Source organism: Notolepis coatsorum (assembly GCF_963971535.1).
Source record: "Notolepis coatsorum genome assembly, chromosome: 9".
Classification (NCBI taxonomy): Eukaryota; Metazoa; Chordata; class Actinopteri; order Aulopiformes; family Paralepididae; genus Notolepis; species Notolepis coatsorum.
In genome coordinates, this window is record NC_140173.1 from 116707431 (window position 1) to 116718149 (window position 10719).

Genomic DNA, 10719 nt, shown 5'->3' on the forward strand with positions numbered 1-10719 from the left:
GGTGCCCCCACGGTTGAAAAACGCACGCTTAAGTGCCCTTTTGAGTGAAAGAAATTCGAGGATGTGCCCTATTGGTGCCCCCACGGTTGAAAAATGCGCGCTAAAGTGCCCTTTTGAGTGGCGAAAAATTAGAAGGTGTGCCCTATTGGTGCTCTTCCAATGGTCTAAACTTGACCATGTGCCCCACGGTTAAATAATATCATGCAAAAGTGCCCTTTTGAGTGAAAGAAATTCGAGGATGTGCCCCATTGGTGCCCCCACGGTTGAAAAACACTCTCTAAAGTGCCCTTTTGAGTGGCGAAAAATTAGAAGGTGTGCCCTATTGGTGCTCTTCCAATGGTCTAAACTTGACCATGTGCCCCACGGTTAAATAATATCACGCAAAAGTACCCTTTTGAGTGAAAGAAATTAGAGGACGTGCCCTATTGGTGCCCCTCTAATGGTTAAACATGACCATGTGCCCCCACAGTTGAAAACATTGTGCTAAAATGCCCTTTTTGAGTGTTTAAAATGAGAGGACGTGCCCATTGGTGCCCTTCCAATGGTCTAAACTTGACCATGTGCCCCACGGCAGGGTAAGATGGAGCAACTTCAAACAGAGACCACTGGAAGAGGCTTTCAGGAGGGCAGACGTAGAAGGCCAAGCCAAAAGAGAACAGGAACGACAAAGAAACAGGGAGCTAATGACAAGACTGGTAGACATCACATTGTATCTTGCACGGCAAGATGGGGCGCTCAGGGGTCATGATGAAAGTGGTACATCTTTGAACAAAGGGAATTTCCTTGAACTTGTACAGCTACTTGCAAAATATGACTCCACCATCAAAATGCACCTTGATAAAATCAATCACATCCAGTCTCAACAGAAAAAAAACAGACATCACTGTTGTCCTATAAGACACAGAATGACATAATCAGTGCCCTTGCCACTTATGTCAGAAGAGTAATTCTCAAAGAAATGGAAGATTCCAAAATATTCTCCATTCTCTTGGATGAGACAACTGATGTTTCTCATGTCGAACAAGTGTCCTTTGTTGTTCGCTTTGTCCATCAGATGGAAATCAAGGAGAGATTTTTACAAGTTTGTGATGTGAGTGGAACAACAGCAAAAGAATTGGAGAATGTTGTGATGACATTCCTTGAGGAGAATGGATTAAAAGTGGAAGACATCAGGGGCCAAGGCTACGATGGAGCCGCAAATATGAGCGGAAGCTACAACGGTCTGCAGTCGCGAATTCAGAGCCACAATGAGAAAGCTTTATACGTGCACTGCCATGCCCACTGTCTCAACCTGGTCTTGGTGGAGATTGCCAAATCAAGCCAGCATTTTGTTAGGTTTTTCAATTTAGTTGAAAATCTGTACACTTTCATATCCAGATCTCCAAAACGCCACGCTGCGTTTGTGAAAATGCAACAGACCATGTACCCTGGCCAAAGACTCTTGTGAACTGAAAAGGCTGTCTGACACACGGTGGGCGTGTAGAGAAGATGCTCTGAGATCCCTGAAGGTCCTTTCTGCTGTGGTGAAGCTGCTTCAGAACATGGCTGATAGTGATCCACCAGACTCTGCAGCAGGTGATGCCCGGATGCTCTTGTGTAGCATAGATTTTGAATTTATGCTATGCATGGAGATTGCCACACCTGTCTTCAATGAGACTGCCATCGCATCTGCTTCACTTCAGAGAAAATACCTTGACTTGTCAGCATCATACACCATTGTGGAGGGAGTCATACAAAGAGTGAAAGCAATGAGGAAGGATGAGGAGTTCAAGGTCCTTTTCTCAAAAGCAAAAGGGCAAGCAGAGGCAGCAGGCATTGAGGTGCCAGAAGAAATACCTGGACAAACAAGATGCAGGAAGGTACCTCAAAGGTACAGGTATAGCTCTCAATCTGCTACGGAGGACTACCAAGTCCAAGACTTGGAGGAGCACTACCGGGGAAAGGTGTTCTTTACCTTTCTTGACATACTCTCCCATGAGCTACACTGAAGATTCAAAGGGAAGGATGACACGCCTACTGGGTCAATCCTATCAGGTCTTCACTGCCTTACCATCTCAAGTCACTGGAAGGGCATGACTAACAACACAGCTGCTGTATCTGTCAGAGATGTGCGTCAGTTTTATGATGTAGAGGAAGAGAATGTTGTCACCGAACTCAAGGTATTCCACTCTTCATATGTGTGAGGATTGGTTCATTCCCCGCCACACGCTTCTTAAGGTACTGTGATGATTGGTCCGTTGCCTAACGCACACTTCTAGGTCAAGTATCAATTACCATCACGCATCTGATGTGTGTTCTAATCGGCGCTCCAGAGGCTTCATATACTCGGACCTTCTGTCATTCGATGTCGGGTCGTTTTGAGTATTACTGTTTTGAATACTTCTGTTTCTGCCTGTTGTTCCCTGTTGCTGTGCCTCGTCTACTCTCCCTCCAGGACATCTGTGGATTGCCGCTGGTGAAGACCTTGTCCCCCCGTTTTGAGCTGCGCCTCGTTTACCCGCTTTACTCTTGCGCTTTGGTGAGTTTGAACCAAACCCCTTTTTTGGACTATTCTGTTTTGTGTGTTTTGAAGAACACTGAAGAGTTCTATTTTTGCTTACACTTGACTCAGCTAAGTTGTGTGTTAAAGGAGACACTGAAGATTATCATTTTGCTTGCACTGGACTCAGCTGGGTGTGTGTTTAGAAGAGACACTGAAGATTATCGTTTTTGTTTTGCACTGACCCTCAGCTAAATTGTGTGTTGTGGTGAACACTGAAGATATCGTTTTGTTTGTTCTGGACTCAGCTAAGGGAGGAGGAGACCGCACTGCCTCTGTGTGATGTGGACTGTTATTGATCTCTCTCTCTCTCTTTTCCACCTCGAGTTGAAGCTGGGAGTATCTGCAGAGCCGCTTCGGCATCAACACCGTTTCCCCACCTCGAACACCAAGAGGATCTGCAGATAACTCCGCTGAAGGCAGTCTCCCTTTGTTTCAAGATTGTTACTTGCTCCTTTTTGACTCTGAAAATAAATACGCCCTAGTATTTGGCTAACTCTGAACTACCTGTCTGTGCCGTGCGTTTGAGGTCGGTTTCAAACCCTAACAATATGCTCTCCCCTCCAACAATGTCAAAGCTGCGCTTAAGTGCCTTAAAGACAATGATGTGGAATCTGTTTTCCCAAATATAACCATAACAACTGCTTCAGTAGAGCGATCATAACCAACATATTTTCATTAGAGGTGATAGAGGAGAGGACAGAGGATGGCAGGAGGGAGGAGTCAGGTGGTACAATAAAGTACGTTTAATGGAGAGAATGGGGAAGATAGGGAGGGAGAGAAAGAGAGGGAGAGAAGGAGAGGACAGGATGAGAGAAGGAGAGTAAAGGACAGGAGGAGAGAAGGAGAGGAGAGGACAGAAGGAGAGAAGGGGAGTACAGGATGAGAGAAGGGGAGTATAGGAGGAGAGAAGGGGAGTACAGGAGGAGAGTAGGGGAGTATAGGAGGAGAGAAGGGGAGTATAGGAGGAGAGAAGGGGAGTATAGGAGGAGAGAAGGGGAGTATAGGAGGAGAGAAGGGGAGGAGAGGACAGGAGGAGAGAATGAGAGGAGAGGGGGAGGAGAGGACATGAGGAGATAAGGGGAGGAGAGAGAAAGGAAGAAGCTCAACGGCACTCGAATCAACTTTAACTGTTAAACTGTTTTATGAAATAAAAATGTTAAAGGTGTATTGTTCCCTGTGTGTTTTTATCATAGAGGTGTGGTTATACAATTAATCTGGATTGTCTATGTTATTCTAATGTTAATCTTAATCAAGGATGAAGACTATTTCATCATACATGACGCATCATAGCTTTTTGCTTACTGATGGGGTCCCATGTTGTGCAGTAGGTGCCCTTTTTTATTTTCGCCCCTGCCCTTCAAACAGCCTGAGTCCGCCACTGCTGCTAGTGCTAGTACTAGTGTTAGCTCTGCTGCTCCTGTGCGCAGTGCACCTGTTATTGTTACCGCGCCGGTTGCCACTGCCAGACCCGAGTCTCCACCACTAGACCTGGACTGTGCTGCTACTCAACCACCACAATGCTGGGGTCCGAGTCAGTGGAACTTTTGGAAAAATAAATATAGCTGGTTATTTGCCAAGGAGGGATGCATTGGCTGCCTTCCATGTAAAAACGCCAAGACATTGTTAAATAAATCATTTGGAGCCCATTTGGCAGAGCAGTGGATGAATGGGACTGTGACTAGCTCTCAGAGCAAGAAGTTGAGGAAGAAAATATACTTGCACAGTGATAGCATTGCTCATAAGCAAGCTATAGAAATAGAAAGTCAAAACCAGAAGGAAGTGCTTCCAAAAAAAGTTTGCGAAATCACATCTGCTTTGCTCAAGGAGACAGCCAGTTCATTCAGGGCAGCATATACTGTCGCTAAAGAAAGGTTGCCGTATACCAAATTGAACCCCCTTATGACACTTAATGAGTTGAACGGTGCGACAGCTCACCGATCCGATCATTCTTGTGCACAGATCATAGAGCATATTGCCACAGAGATGAAAAAAAAACATTATTTATTTAGATTTATACAAGTATTTATTTTATGTTCATTTTATTATCAGATGATAATGTTACTTACTGTATCCTGATAAATGCTGCTGTTGTGCCATACAACTATTTATTTTCCATTCGATTATTTTGTTAGTTTTTTATTTATGTGCAGAAACAAATAAATGTTAATTCAAGTTCATAAATTTGGTCTAATTTTTCAAATTAAATTGTTGTATTTTATCAGATGCTAAATGCAAATAAGTAAATATGGCATTATATATCAGAGGTGAGTAAGAAAATGAACAAATATTGATGGTGAAGAATGAGACTGAATAATGACATCACACAATAGATTAGACTGTTGTGTGATGTCATTATTACTTAGACATTATACTTAGACTAATCCTAATGAGATATTCCTCTAAATATGACTTCGAAAACAGCCACAATTTCAGGAACAAAATTGTAAAAAAAAAAATTCAGGGGGCTCCCATAGCTCTCAGGTGATAATTCGAACCCTGGTTGGTCCTATCGTGTCATAGCCCCTTTCGTAACTGTGATGCACGCCAACAAGGTTTGGCAGAGTGAATCCACAAGTACAAGACCCACTATAAGTCGCAACAGCTTTTAACAGCTACTTTGTGGATTCTGTTAGGACTCTAACCTCCAGCCCACCTACTAATGTCCTCCATGCAGTGCCAATAGATGAAACACACCCTGTCTTTACCATAAATTAAATCTCAGAGTCCAAAGTGGCAAAAATATTAAGTTCACTCAAAAGCTCTAAAGCCTAGGATGTTTTTGGGTTAGACTCTTTTCTAAAAAAGCATAGGGAGTCACTCTCAGAGGCAATCTCAAAGATTGCTGAGAAGAGTATAGGTGAACAACTAACTACCCATCTGAACAACAGTCCCTATCCACTTGCCAATCATTCCACCGAAACCGCAAACTGCTTCTTTTTAGAGATGGTAAAAGCGAAGATGGACAAGGGAGGCGTGATTGGAGCCATGTTTTTAGACCTGAAAAAGGCCTTTGATACCATTCAAGATTCAAGGTTTATTTGTCACATTACATACCAGGGCATACAGTGAAATGCGGGTGGTCATGCCTGCATCGATTGTGAAATAATACAATAATAAAATAGACGTAAAAAAAACAGGTAATAAGAAGACATAAGATGTGCATGATAAAAATAGACATGCTAAATTCCTGAGAAGGCACTGGTTCCTATGTACACTACTATACAATATACAATTTTAACTCTGTCATTATGCTATACTTACTATATATAAACTATACTATACAAGAACCACATCTGTTCTTTCCTTAAAGTGACTTTTATATTCCTCATTCCTTTAAAGTGACTTTTCCATTTAGTTTAAACAACGAATGGTCTTGAATGTATGATGAGATGATGATGAGTATCAGTCTTATATATTATATTATCAAAGGCAACACAGGCGAGGTTTTTGGTATTAACATCCTCCCTGATGTCCCCAAAGGAAGACTTTGATTTTCTACTCTACTAGAATGTTGTATTGTACAGTCTATTTAGCCAATGGTTCTTAAATTTCCCCATTTGTAATTTACAAAAATATATTAAATGCAAGCTCAAACTCCATCCTGTTGATAAGATAAAATACGATCAAATAAGATATTCCTTTATTGATCCCCTTGGGGAAATGCAGGCACCATAGCAGCATGGGGGAGGGGGTGGTGGGGATTGCAGGTATGGGGGAGGGGGTGGGGAGTGCAGGAATGGGCAGGGTAATAGAAGAAAGACATACCGTAATTTTCGGACAATAAGCCGCGCCTTTCCCCCCCCATTTTTCGACCCTGCGGCTTATATAACGGTGCAGCTTATATGTGACTCGACGTGACCAAACCCGAAAATGTAAAAATCTAAATATTGCTTTTTTGACTGCATTGAAATGTTATTTATCTGTTCCCTTATTTGCTAAACTTAATACAACTTGTAAATGAGTTAATTCTTGTTATTTGTCCGACAGTATTGTGTCCCAATGCTAATTACATGGAAAAATCAATTGCAGACTGAGAGAAGAGAAAAGGCCATTGCTCTTTGACCGCCAACATCGCTGGTGCAGGCATTCTGTGCAAGTACCGCCGCAGGATGACGTAGGTCCTCTCCATCAGAGGTTCTGCTCTCTCTGCCCCACCCATCCCTTCCTCCGTGTACAGACATACAAATACATGTATTGAGTACCCAAGTAACAACAATTAGATTCAATGTCCCCACCTCTGGGAAATTGAGTGGCAAACCTTTAATTTCATGCTCTCTCATCATTACTCATTCTGAATATTAACACTTTGGATGCCACGTCCTCCCCGTCTCAAAACCTTGTTGCGTGCCACCACCCACTTCAATGATAGCGCTCTCATATTTGCGAACGCATAAACTACATCTTAAATTATGGGTGTCTAATCTGGCCGTCGCTTATCAATAACTTGTTTGCAGTCAACATTGTCGAAACTGATTGTTTTTTAATCGGTTCATTTCCGTTTTATACCATTTTGAAAAACGCTAGTTTCTTGAAACTTCCAGAAGATTTCAGAAGATTCTGTGATAAACGCCCTTTACTGTAATACACAACACGTTGTAATTTTTCGGCCTATTTATTAGTCGTTTTCAAATAAACGCTAGATTATCGATAGTATATGTGTACTTATGCACGCTATACAAGCGGGCTGCAAAATCGAATCTCTTATTTCCTGATCGCACACACACAAGGGCCCACGTTGATATCTCTGTGAAAAAAGCTCTGATTATCCTAAGACTGGTCAAATAGATTCCTTACCTCAGATCAGATGTTCTCCAAAAAGATTATTCCAATTCCTGATCGCCATTCCAAATATCGATCGGGTTTATTGATCCAACGCTGGGTGGTCGAAACACTGATTCCACGCTGTTCTGATGGTCCAGAATGAATCCGATCATCTCGGGTGACTTGTCTGAGAAGTAAAATGAGGAAACAGGATTTCCCCCCCCCCCCATGCTTTTCATTCAGTCTAATCCAATGGGGTGCAGTACCACAGGGAGAGACGATAGGGGGTGGTATTTTCCCAATGGAGCTCAGAGTTCCAGTGGTAACGGGAGGCTAGATTGATGAAATATGAATGAAATCACTAATAAAAAAAGAAAAAGATAAAAAACTATATTTCCCGTCCGTGGCACTCAACGGTCGGCATGAAATAACGAGAATTCTCGTCCGTGGCACTCAAAGTGATAAGGTGGCCTTTTTGCTTAATGTGGGATGTTTATTCAGGTGTCAATTCACCAAAAATAAAGTAGATTGCATGCCTGAGTAAATGTTCCGCAGATCGCTTTTCAAAGCCCCCAACGTTGCCTCGGTCTCCCCCTCTGGTAAGTCTGCCGGGCACCACCTCACACACTTAAGGATAGGAATCATAGGTTAACTCAATACTTTTGCGGGAAATTATATTTTACAAAATGTACACATAATTTAAACATTCAATCCAAATAACCTAAGTTAGTCTAGCATGGCAGTACCCCTTTAACCCCCAATTGCTCCCAATGGGTGATGTCAGCGCCTTGCATGGTTGCTGATCACCATTAGTGTGTGTGTGAATGGAGTGGACACTGGCGCTGTTTGTTTGCCGCTTCTCAGTGTGAATGAGAAGACCATTGTAAAGCACTGGGTGTCCTGAAAAGTAGATGTAAATGCTAGGTATTATTATTGTTATTATTACTGTAACCTTCACCGTACAATAATACGGTAATATCTATATTTTTACCACCCCTACACATACCCGTATTGGTCGACAGGACCTCTCGTCAGCCTGGACTCTCCTGCCATTCCAGTGTGCCGTCTTCCCTCTCGGCCTCTGCGGCGTATAGCCAGAGTGTTGTTCCTGCTTTTATACTCCTCTTGTTTTTACTTGTTGGAGAAGAGAGGGGCATCCGTCTCCAACAACTTCACCTCGCCTGCTAATGTCAGCAAAGGTTTTTGGATGGCTCCTGACAATTGTTCGGACGATGCTGTGGCACATGGCTCTGGTTGAGTTGTGCTCGTGCTGCATCATCTGATCCACCAACGCGTTCACAAAGGCCCTTCTCTCATCTGGCTTTGGTCTCTCTTCATTTTCCACTGCACGTTGAATAGCTGTTGACATCTGGTTCCAGTTGACACGAAAATCTACATGCCATGACATGCCAGGCTGTGAAGACTGAAGAGCTTGAAGTGCTTGGGGGAGTACTTGGGGGGCTGGACAACAGGTAATGCTGGAATGCTTGCGGAGAGGACAGAGTGTTCGCAGAGCTCGATGTTGGGGAACTTGAAGCAATTGGATGGGGAGGGAGCACCTCCATATTAACACTTTGATCGCCAGGGTTAAATTCATAATTTACCATCCCTCGCCAGCCCTATTTAACATGGAGAAGTTCCCCTTCTTTGCAGGGCTATAACTTTTTAAATTGTATTGCTAAATTGACATTACTATGGCCCATTCAACGTCCTATATCTATTGTTCAGGGTGTAGCAACGTTATACTTTTTCATTCACATATTCATACTAAATACGGTCTAAAGTATAAGTATGTTTTTATCGTTTTCTGCAGCTTTCTCCAGAACTTGATTTATAGCCCCAAATGCATTATATTTATGATGAAATAGTTTGATAGGAATCTGTGCAAGAAAAAAAAATTCAACTGGACGTGCTTCTAGGAGTTACTAAGTATGATCTGATGTTGACCGGATGGGCGGGGGGTCGTTTATAATTCCGTGGCCAACGTTATATCATTCATCTAGTGTGGGTGATATGATCATTAGAGCAGTTAGTATCGAACACGTTGAAAAATAATGCTGGATCTTACCGTATCTTCCTCGCGCCGTTGGACGATGAGCGTGGAACTGAAATATTCCTATTATGGGATGTAGAAATATCCGATCCATTTCCAGGTTGTATAATAGTATATACGTCCAAATCATGTTGTTTATCAAGTTATTTGCAACCGATCGATGTGCAGTGTGTCAAGATGGAGTCCCGCTAACGATAGCGAGTGCCCGGACGAAATATGGGTGAGCACCACTTCATCCGCATCACTTCCTGTTTGGGCGATCCGCCGATCGGCCACCAGATGTCGCTCTTGAACCGTTGGAGAGTTGAGAGGGGCTCAACAGTACATATCATGTCTCCGGGGGAGAAATATGATTTCGATCACAGATTTTCTTCGGCAGAATGAGCATGGCGGGGAAAGACGCTGCCCAGCGTTTTTTGGCGATTAAAGTGTTAAGCATTACAAATCCTAGAAGGGACAAAAACAGTTATGCCAATGTTCCAATGTTCTAAGTGTCATGCGAGTCAAAATGTGAATTTACCTTTATTAATACCATTCATCAGCTTCCGACACTGGATTGGTTTGAGGTATCGGACCAGATCCTTCTCCTCCATTAAGGCCAGATCTTTGATACTCTCCACTCCAAGATCATCAAGTAGGGTAGTCAGTAAGTAAATATAACCAAACTGCTTCCTTTATAGCTTCCATTACCTAGTCTCATTGATTAGGGTCAAACATGAATCAGTTCATGCATATTCCCTACTTGTCTGTTTGCAGTTTACACTATGCGGTTAACTGCCAACATGTGCTCGCTATACAATCAACAATAAAAATTTTAATATCTTCAAGGTTAATTAATATCCTGCTCCACTTATGTCTGTCCTCAAGTCTCTCATATCCTCCCTTTCCTCCACATCTCTCATATCCTCTGTCCTCCGTTTAAACTGCTTCTGGAAAATAATGGTGGAGCGCAATAAGCATCTGATCAGACCTGTCTCAAACCCTGCCCCTTTTCTTGATCCTCCAATCACAGCTGTCGCTTACCTCTGACTTCCTCGTTTATACGAGGAAGTCAGAGGTAAGCGACAGCTGTGATTGGAGGATCAAGAAAAGAGGGCAGGGTTTTGAGACAGGTCCGGGGTATTACTGTGCAGCTGTGTGTGCTGAACAAAGTTATGCACATTCTCAGACACATGCTTACATCGAATATATTTACAGTGGAACATTGTTGTGCGTAGTCAATGTTCATAATTATAAAACAGAGGGATATAGTACAGATAAACATAGAACAGGGAATATAGCATAGAGGGACATAGAATGTGATTAATGAGGAATATTAATTAATAAAGTTACCCTTTCTGTGCCAAGTCTGATTTAATGTGGA